Below are 10452 nucleotides of genomic sequence, written 5' to 3'. Positions count from 1 at the left end.
CACTGACAACTGAATCCCTTATTATTATTTTCTATTGGACCGTTTGACCAAAATAACACATTCTCTGATGAATTCTTTAAAAATTAAAAAAAAATTGTAATTTAAAAATCCTTTTTAATCTTTAAACTAAAAATTCATTGACAATAACAGCGGTCGAAGAAATGTCACAGTGTTTATGATATTCCAACACCTACTCCATAGTCGTATATCAGTCATATATTTACTTTTTTGCATGCTGATGAAAATGGAAGCTACCTCAACAGAAAAAAAGAAAATTTTACAACCGGAGATTGATATCAATACAACCAGAATACTGTGCACTGGTTATTCTATCATAAAATTAACTGATTTATTTTTTTATTTAACTGTTTTTCCAGTCAGTTTTACCAACTGTTAGTAGTAGTCCCAACTGTGTTCGTTATACACATATTATGACATTATCCGAAGCGGTGTTTGCCGTTTTCCTAAGTACAAAATTTGTAATGTCTAGGTCTAAAATCTGCTAATTTTTAAGGTTTGATATTTGGGAAATTATTATATCAATTTTTTAATTTCTAGGGCCATTCTGGGGGCATTCAATTCAAAAAAGTGTATTGCAAATTCTTTAAACTAGAAATCGCTCAAATTTCAAGTTATTTAATTTTATATTCTACGATTTCAAAGAATTTAAAGAACTAGCTAATTTTTTACGTTTTAAGCTGAAACTGAACAATTTCGCAAGATTCAATTTCAAAATGACTGTGAGACCAGAAGAGAAATTGCATACTAAATAATTTTGTATTTAGGCTTTTGAAAAAACTGTAGTTTCCAGACCTTAAAATAGAAACTATTTTAGAATGTTGTTAACGTTTAAAGTTTAATCATTCTACAAATGCTGGAAAATTGTAATCTAAAGTGAAAAATTAATAAGTTGAACATGAATAATGAAGCATTTTCAAGCAAGGGAAAGAACTTATATTAAAGACAATTTTATAACATGTTAAACTGACGTGTACAATACATATTATCCAAAAATATTTTCAGTTGAAGTTTGTAATGATCAAAATGCTTCTGAATAAAAAGATGTGATTAATATTAATTTCATTTTCAATAAATTACACACATTATGAAATATTTGAGAACGAAAGGTGCGAGGTTTACTTATGAAAGTGTGAGTTGATCAAGTTTAATTAAAGCAGGCATTTGCTCGAAAGCAATCATGTAAATTACATCTCGACATGCAGAAAAAGCAATTATAATTGAATTATCGGATTAAACCACAATTATCTTGCCAAACAACTAAAGAAATGTGGTGACGACCCAATTAATTGCCTTATATTTCTATATTAATTGAATCATAAACACTAATAGGAGCGACGAGTCATCGGCTGATGCTGACAGTTTCTTCAGCAAGAGCAAATGGTTTCACGCTAGACCTTACTGAAATTAAATAATCACGCGTTTTTCAATTTGACCCTCCTTACAAGTCACGCGAGATGTGCAAAATTTATTACAATGGCCAACGTAGATCTTGTATCATTTTAGAAAAAGTGTTAAACCAAAAATATGTTTTATTATTTCTAGCAATTTTTAACTTTTAGGAAAAATTTATTATTTTCAGTCTTCAGTATAAACAAATGGAATGTTTATATAAAAGCAATTTCAGAATCGAAGAATGAAAAAAATTGGTCAAAGTATGTTCCCGCCTGTTGCTCCCCCTACTCCCCTACTTTTCCCCCACTTCCCCCATAATTCCCCCTCTCACTTCCACTCTCATTCCTTCTCCCTTCCACTGCTTCTCACTCCCCTTATACTTCCCCTACTTACCGTCCCAGCACTATCCCTTATTTCCACTCCAAACAGATTCTCTCACTTCCTCCTCACTGCCCTAGCGACCTCTACTTCCCTTCCCCTACTCTCTCATCACTTCCCCTACAAACAGTAAGGACACGCACTGTCCCTACGCAGTGGGGCAACAAAGTTTCTGGGGAAAAATCAATTTTCTGCCTGCAAAATTCATTTCATTTGAACAGTTTAGTTTGCTGAATAAAAATTTTTAAAATTTCATAAAGATTGGTATATTTCGATTTTTCACGAAAAAGTGAGAATAATTAATTATAAAAAATTCTTTGTAACAAAATTTACAGATTGACTATTTTCTAACGAATAAACTCAACTTTTTACGGAATGAATTAAAAATGTCTTTCTGATAACTTGTTGCTATGATACAATAAATCATCGGAAAGACATTATTATAGTCGATTCCGTGAACGAAAATTGAGCGTTTTTATTAAAAAATCACCAAAATGGGAATTTTAGTAAATATTGTGGTAAATAAAAATTGTGCTGAATTTAAAAAGTATAATAGCGAAAAATATTACATATACATTCCTGGCTAATTCGTAAACAAAAATTAAGCGTATTTGTTAAAGAATAGCCAAACTCTGAATTTTTTATAAATATTGATTAAATAATTAATAATTGTTGAATATTTTAAAAATTGCATCGCTATAAATCATCAGAGAAACACTTTTAGTCGATTTCGTAAGCCGAAATTTAGTCTATACGTTCGGAAATGACAAAAACTCTAAATTTGCTTATGAACTTGTTTAAGTGATTAATAATTCTTGTGGATTGGCAAATTATTATAGCAAAGAGTCACCATAAAGATATTCTTAGTCGGTTCCGCAAAAAAATTGAGTCTATGTTTGAAAAATATCTGAACAGTGAATTTTTTTATAAAAATTGTTTAAACAATTGCTAAATATCATCTATTTTCAAGTAATTAGACTTAAACATTATTTATGATTAAGGGAGAGGACAGGAAATGAAGAGTAACGGAGTAAGGGAAATGAGGGACAATGAGGGGAGGAGAAATAAGACAAATAAGGAAAAATTAGGATTGGACAATTGAAGAGAAATTAGGGAAGGTAACTTGGAAGAAGTGAAGGGAAATAAGGGAAGGAACACAATAGAAAGTGATGGGTCGTAAGTGTAATTTAGGGGAGGGGTAGAGGAAGTCAGAAGAAATTAGGGGAGAAAAGTAGGATAAATAAATGGGAAAGGAAGTAGCGGAAATCAGGGAAGGGAAAGTGAGTAGAAGTAGAGAACATTATTATAAATTAGTGCCAGTAGGAGGGATAAGGGCTTTGGAGGCGAAGTAAGGGAAAGCAAATTTCAGCTAGGTAAGCGAGAAGTGGAGAAATTAGAGGAGGAAGAAATTGGTTGTTCATTTTATCACGATTAAAAATCACGAAGTTCCACATTTTTTCTACTTTACAACCATTTAATGACATTTTTTTAAATACAATATTTTTTTGCTATTAAGCTGCCTACTGATATTGCGTTCAATTCTACGTGTAAGTGACTGTTAAAAAAAATTCGTAACCCCTTTCCCTGCTGTGGGTCGATTTTTAATTTTTATTTTTAAAAAATCGCCAATTTTACTCCCTTGTCACACAGTATACTACTTTTTACTATTTTGTCCTTGTGATCACCTAATTTATATCAAATGACAGTGACCATGAAGTTTCCCTTTGATTTATAATGGGAAAAAGGCAACTTCTTCTCAATGAATGATTGAAACGCGAAAATATGTTACCAACGTAACTTATAATAAATTATCCTGTTCAGAATACTTCAAGGAATAAGAATCGGCTATAATTGAAAATACTATACAATTTTTCACCCTCTTATTGGGCCTAAAACAATCCCCTACAAGTGCCACTTGAAACAATTGATTTCTCGTATAAGTCTCACAATAAGTATATATTATGTCCTTTCTCTACAAGTCAATTTGTTTAGAGAGTCAACTATAAAAATGTCTATCCGATGACTGCGTTCTATGTTGCTTTGTAAATTTTCTAGAACTATTAATTATTTAAACAATTTAAATTTAAAATTGAAGGGTTTGCCCTTTTTCCTACAATTCGATTCGTTTACGGAGTCATCTAAGAATGTCTATCCGATTACTCTGTTCTATGTTGCTTTATCAATTTACAAGAACTATTAATTATTTAAACAATTTCAATTTAAAAAATTAAGAGTTTGTCCTTTTTTCTACAAGTCAATTTGTTTAAGAAGTCAATTATAAAAATATCTATCCAATAACTGTGTTCTATGTTACTTTTCAAATTTACAAGAACTATTAATTATTTAAACAATTTCCATTAAAAAATTAAGAGTTTGCTTTTTTACTATAATTTAATTTTTTACGGACTCAACTAACAATGTCTATCGGATGACTCTTTTCTATGTTGCTTTGTAAATTTACAAGAACTATTAATTATTTATACAATTTTAATTTTAAAAATAAAAAATAAAAATTTTTTACCTATTTTCTACAATTTCATTTGTTTACGGAGTCAACTAAGAATGTCTACCCAATGATTGTTGTCTATGTTGCTTTGCAAATTGACCAGAACTATTAATTATTTAAACGATTTTAATTTAAAAATTAAGAGTTTGCCCTTTTTCTAAAAGTCCCTTTGTTTACGTGGTCAAATAAGAAAGTCTATCCGATGATTTTGTTCTGTGTTGCTTTGCAAATTTACAAGAACTATCATTTAAACAATTTTCATAAACATATTGAGACCTGGGGTATTTTTCAATTAATAAACACAATTTATTTACGAAATTAACTAAGATTGTTTTTGCGATGACTCTTTCCTAAGTTATGTCCTAAAATTTTCTAGAATTATTAATTATCTAAAGCACTTTCATAGAAAGTTCAGAATTTGGCTATTTTTCAACAAATAGGGTCAGTTTTTTTTGTAACAAATTCAACTAAGAACTTCTTTCCGATTAATTATAATAATCAAATTTTCCAGATTTATTATTCAAACTACTTTCATGAGCCAATTAAGAGTTTGGGCAGTTTTTGAACAATGGGCTTAATTTGTTACGGAATCAACATAGAACATATTCCCAATCACGTTTTCCTACGAAACTTTGCAAATTTACAATAATGATTTATTATTCAAATAAATTTCATAACAAATTTAGAACTTAACTAGTTTTTAGGTTTTGAACCATTTGAACATTTAAGCAAATTAATTTTTATTAGAAAGTGTATGCACTATATATTTAATAAGATGTGAAAAAGAAATTAAGACTTTATAATGGAAAAATCTTTTAATTTCATTAGTTTCAGTAATTATTTCTTTTTATTAATTTCTTCCAGTAATTTCATAATCTCTTCAGTTGAATATTTTGCTTTATACAAATTTTCTGTAGTATATTTTCTCTTTCAATGTACTTCTCCATATATTTTACTATGGTTAATCACTCAGTTGAACATATAACCAGTATTATTATTATTACCTATTGTTATATGATTTTTTATGTTCAATACCCCGCTGAAACAGAGGTTTCTCAACTTCACATTGTATGCGCATTTGACATTTTTTCTTTTACTAAGCTGGACCTAGAATCACTGTATGAATTTTAGTACAATTTAATTACAATGCGGCTACACATGAGTTTATTCGAAGTAATCGCACTTGCCTAAACATTTGGCCAGATGAGAGGCCTCCCGAGTTCAGCCGGCTTTTCGAAATTCGAGTAGATAACCTAGTCGTACGTCGTAGATGGTAGTATCGATTCGAGATCATTTACTATGTATTTCTATGAAAATTTTTACGCACCGACATTTTAGATGTTTTTTCCAAACTTCCATAAAAATGTTTAGTGTTACACTATAGTTTATTCTGCTTCGTGAGAGTGTACTCATGCGATACCGTGTACAAATGAAGCTATTAAAGTAAAAGTGATTACTGTAGCATTTTATTGAACTTAATTTGCAAATAAAATAATTGCAAGTAAATGAGGGGTTCGCGCGCGGAGCGCGCGTATAAGCTTCTGCTTTTGTTGAAAATTAGTCGGTTGTTATGAAAAACTAATCTTTCGGGTTAAATATTAATTTTTGTTGTTGAAATTTAATCCTATCACTTTAAAATTCAACTGCTGGTTGAAAAACTCATTTTGTTCTTTGAAATTTTGATATGTAATTTCATTAGTTTTTTTTGTTGTTGAAAGTTGAACTATTTTCTTTAAAATTCGTCTTTTTCAGTATAAAATTATTCTTATTAGTCATATCAAAATAATACAGGCATCAGTTAAACTTTTTAATATCACTGGAAGAGATTACAATTTTTGATACCACGCATATACATTTTTCAGATATATCCATGGCCTTTTTTTATTTGAGCTTTAAACTAAGGTAACAACTGAAATTCTGATCGAATCCTTACCATTTCTTTAATTGGGCTATATGAAAATTAAAATGATTTCAATATTTAAAGAAAACGCACCTTTTATAGTTGCTAATTTTCTTCTTTCACTTGCTGGTTTTGACTTGAAACTTTAAAAAATGTTTCTTATATAGTGAAAAGTAATAAAAATAATACTAGAAAGCTTTAGTAGCGTTGGAATATATTTGAGAATGTTGCGATAACGCGTACATTTTTCAAAAGTAAACAGTTTTATTGTACATTAAATTTAACAGAGATTAAGAATTTTTTTAAAATAGTAATTTTTTGCACATACTTTTTTATTGCGCCTACATTTATCAGAAGTAAAAAATTTTATTGTAAAATTTTATGGAAGAAAACGAAGAATTCCGTCGCAGAAATTTAAAAACTTATCAAACTCACGACTTTGACAGAGATTGAAAGAAAATAAAAACAAATTTTTATTGCTTACATTTTTTTAATGTTAACTATTTTACTGTGCTATAAAATTCATCAGAAAAATGCGAACTACACGTTTGCAGAAATTAAAAAAAAATATTTTATTTACGACTTGGAGATAGATTAGAAGTTTTTGAGAAACTAATTTATACATTTCCTGTACTTTTGGAATTAGCCAAAAAAATAAAAATGTTGGCTTAAAATTTGTATTTACGCCTGAATAAATTAAAAACAATTATAATCACACTAGTCTAATGTAAGCAGTATTAGGTCTATCGACTTCATTTTTTGCATTAAGACGTACATATTTTGCGTGTCTAATTCATAGAAAGAATCCTCTCATCTACAATGCTTGACAACACCAATTGAGCCGCCACGCCTCGCAGTGGTCAAAATCCCCAAAAAGCTGGCCATAATTCATCAATGTCATCATTTTGGGATGAATTTTCTTACTCTGTGGTTTTTGGGGTCGCTGATTATCAATCTAATATTGATTTTTGAAAAAAATGGCGTACATTGTTATCGCTTAAACAATACGTTCCTTTAATAAACAGATGTCTGTTTATACCGTTAGTTGAAGCTAATAGAACAGTGAAGAAACAAAAGTTTACGATGTTACGCTATGAATCATATGCACTGCACAATGAGCATTTCAGAGCGCATCTGTATAATCTATCTGAAATATTGTCTCAAGACCAAACGGGCAACTTCGGGCAGCTAATTTTTAAATATCTTTTATGTGAATGTGTAATTTTCCATTCGGAATTAAAAACTGGGCCCGACCTAGCAAGACTTTTTTCTATACTCTACTTTCATTAACGTGAATTAATATAAATATTCAAAAACCGAAGTAAATTGTTTATTAATTTTTTACTTTTATCTTTGTCATATCTATTTATGTTACACTATTTTTTCAAGTACTTACAATCACGAGAACAATCCATGTTGTTTCACTGGAATTTATCACTTCATCAAAAAACAATGCACTTTTGAAAAACTGTTTTTATTGCTCGTGACGTGTACGCGTTTCGATGCGTTGGACGCGTCTACACAAGAAAGGAAGAAACCGGCTTAGACAAGCACGTGTTCTTTAATAAATAGTTTCCACACACAAAGACAATTAGGAAGATAGTTTTATAACAAAGGATTTAAAATAAAGTCAGCTATTCTAAATTCAACCTTTAGACGAATGTATTTGGTTTAAAAGTTTGGAAAAATGTATGTGCATCACTTTTCCGATTCTCTGATTTTTATGTACATATCAGGGATAATATTATTAAACTTTAGTATTTGTGTATGGAAAGTATATATAATCATAGACACCAAATGAAAAGAGTTTAGGGGTAGCTACCCCCATTAATTAAAAAAAATGTGTTCTCGCAACCCGAATTTATTTTTTTCTCAAGTGCAAAATATATATATTTTTTAAATTTTCTCTTATGAATTTAGCAATTTTCAGCACATTTTAAAATATGTAGGGGTGTTTTACCCCCGCATAATTTCTTTATTTATGTTGGATGGACTCTATTTTACTTCCTTCGTTATCAAACTATCTTCCTAATTGTCTTTGTATATGGAAAGTATATATTATCATAGACACAAAATAAAAAGTTTTAGGAGTGGCCACCCTCATGAATTAATTAATTTATTTTTTTTTTTTTGGCGAAACACGTCAACTTTATTTTTGTCTGAAGTGCAAAATATATTTTTGTCAATTGTTTTTTCTTTAAATTTAAACGTTTTTAACACAACTTAAAAAATATATGTAGGGGTGTTTAACCCCCTTCAATTGTTTTTTTGTTGAGAAAATGGTGTTATTCATCTTTCATTAAGATGAAACTTTACCAGTAGGTTTGATCGAAATCAATTTGTTTTTTATACACAAAACTATACAATCGACACTTGAAACCCCTAACTTTGAGGGGCTGTTTCACCTCCTTAAAGTGTTTTTCCGCAGATAAAAAAAATAAGTGTCGCTTAGTTTTTCGAGTACTACAACATATATCAGGGAGTATCAAATCGACGAGGGACATCTGGAGTACCTTCCTGTACAATCAAATGCCTAAAGTAGAAATTTCAATTGCATTCACTTTTATTTTCAAACAAAAATTACTTATATTTATCATTGTTTTTAAATGTTTCACTAATAAAAAGAATTTCTGCAGTTCATATTTGTGTTATCATACATCTTTCCCGCGTAATAAACATGATTTCCACGATTTCTCCTTGACGGTCAGGTGACTGTTAGATTTCCGGATATCGGTCATCTGCTGATCTGTAATCGTGTGAAAGCGCCCTAAGGTGTTGAGTCATTGCAAGAAACAATGATAGTTACTCTTAACTGACGTTAATATTCTCTATTTACCCATGCGATCAGGTAATAGCAGACAGATAACATCGACCATTGGTAGATTGTATCTTCTACCCGAGGAGCTATTCAATCTGAAGTCGAACATGTCGAACGTAAGAATTTTGCGCGAAGTCTTAACGAAATCAGGTAATGCTATGAGAATCATGAAATTGTAACTTTGAAGTCGTTGTTGCTATAAGTAAATCAGTAAAACTACGTGAGAAATCGTAGATTAAGATAAGAGTCGTCATACAATGTAGTGAGTCAGTAAATACGAACGTAGCGCCGTGCGAAATCAGTAACGAGTCAGTACGAAGTCATAGTGAAGTCGGACAAGTCAGACGAAATCGACACTTCCGCGTGCGGTAATTCCAAACGGTAGGGTGAAATTGTGTCCTTGCATCGATCATCCAAAGCATATTTTCTCCCAGGCGCGGTTATGTTCAGACTATAATTATCGGGCGCGTGTTATGATATAAGAGAAAAGCATGTGTTATGAAAAAAGTCATGAAAGTCTATAAGAAGAGCTAGTTCAAATGGCTTGGATCAACAGATGGAGTAGCAGAGAAAGTAAATGCAGGAAAGGCACAGATAACACAATTTTGTACAACTAAAAAATTATTAATAATTAAAATAAACAATATTGATATTTTTTCTTGAAACAATTTTATGTTAGGCTCCCCTTTTGTGGGCTATCTATCATCAGTATTTTTTGCAAAAAAAAACCAAGTGACAAATAAAATATGGAGTTTTACAATATAAACAATATGTAATGACTTTTCCTAATGCTTATTAATGATTATTTCTTTAAAAAGAAATTATGAAATAGCCAATAAATTTCACTAATAATGTATTTTTTGGTTACCTCGCTTATTTTCGTTGGGAAATGAATATTTTATTATGGGAAAAGGCGATGTTAAAAATAAAATTTAAAAATAATGCAACTTTAGATTATGTATTGTAGGACTTCCGTTTTTTTAAATGAAATGGTACTTTTTTGTTACAAAAAGATTGAATGGCGAAGATAATTTACAATTTAGGTAATTGTAGGTTATTTCTTTCTTTTTCGGTTTAAATAAATGTATTTTGACCCTGAAAAGGCTAAATTAGAAAATACAGTTCAAAAATGCATTTTAAGGTTATCTCTTACTTTTTTGGTGGGAAGGAAACCAGTATCCTATGACGAAAATGGGATAAGTTGGTAATAAAATTGCCAAATAATGCAGTTGTAGGTAATTATCTTCTAGTCTGTCACTTGTCCGTTTCCTCTCAATCAAATAGTTGTTTTTGTATGGAAAAAATTAAATAGCCAAAGAAATTCACTAGTAATGTTTTTTAGGTTATATCGTTTGTTTTCGGGTGGAAATGGATATTTTATAATTCAAAAAGTTTACGCTAGAAACAAAATTCAACAGTAATTAATTCTCTCCCCCC

The 10452-nt window shown here is 30.2% G+C and overlaps 2 protein-coding genes across 4 annotated transcripts in view; one reads left to right on the top strand and one right to left on the bottom strand.

Moving 5' to 3' along the window:
- Positions 1-6444, bottom strand: part of LOC117171259 — a 29078-nt gene extending 22634 nt beyond the window's left edge. The window contains exon 1 of one of the 2 annotated variants that reach the window (XM_033358384.1): positions 6291-6444. The gene's annotated coding sequence lies outside the window, so the exon portion shown is untranslated. The remainder of the gene's footprint in view (positions 1-6290) is intronic. The other variant, XM_033358383.1, reaches the window with a different exon arrangement.
- LOC117171258 (hemicentin-1-like) overlaps positions 1-10452 on the top strand; it is a 109745-nt gene that overhangs the window by 58942 nt on the left and 40351 nt on the right. The window lies entirely within an intron of this gene.

This window comes from Belonocnema kinseyi, chromosome 4 (genome assembly GCF_010883055.1).
Source record: "Belonocnema kinseyi isolate 2016_QV_RU_SX_M_011 chromosome 4, B_treatae_v1, whole genome shotgun sequence".
NCBI classification, from domain to species: domain Eukaryota; kingdom Metazoa; phylum Arthropoda; class Insecta; order Hymenoptera; family Cynipidae; genus Belonocnema; species Belonocnema kinseyi.
The sequence above is the reverse complement of the archived record's forward strand: the minus strand, read 5'-3'. Positions and strand labels throughout refer to the sequence as shown.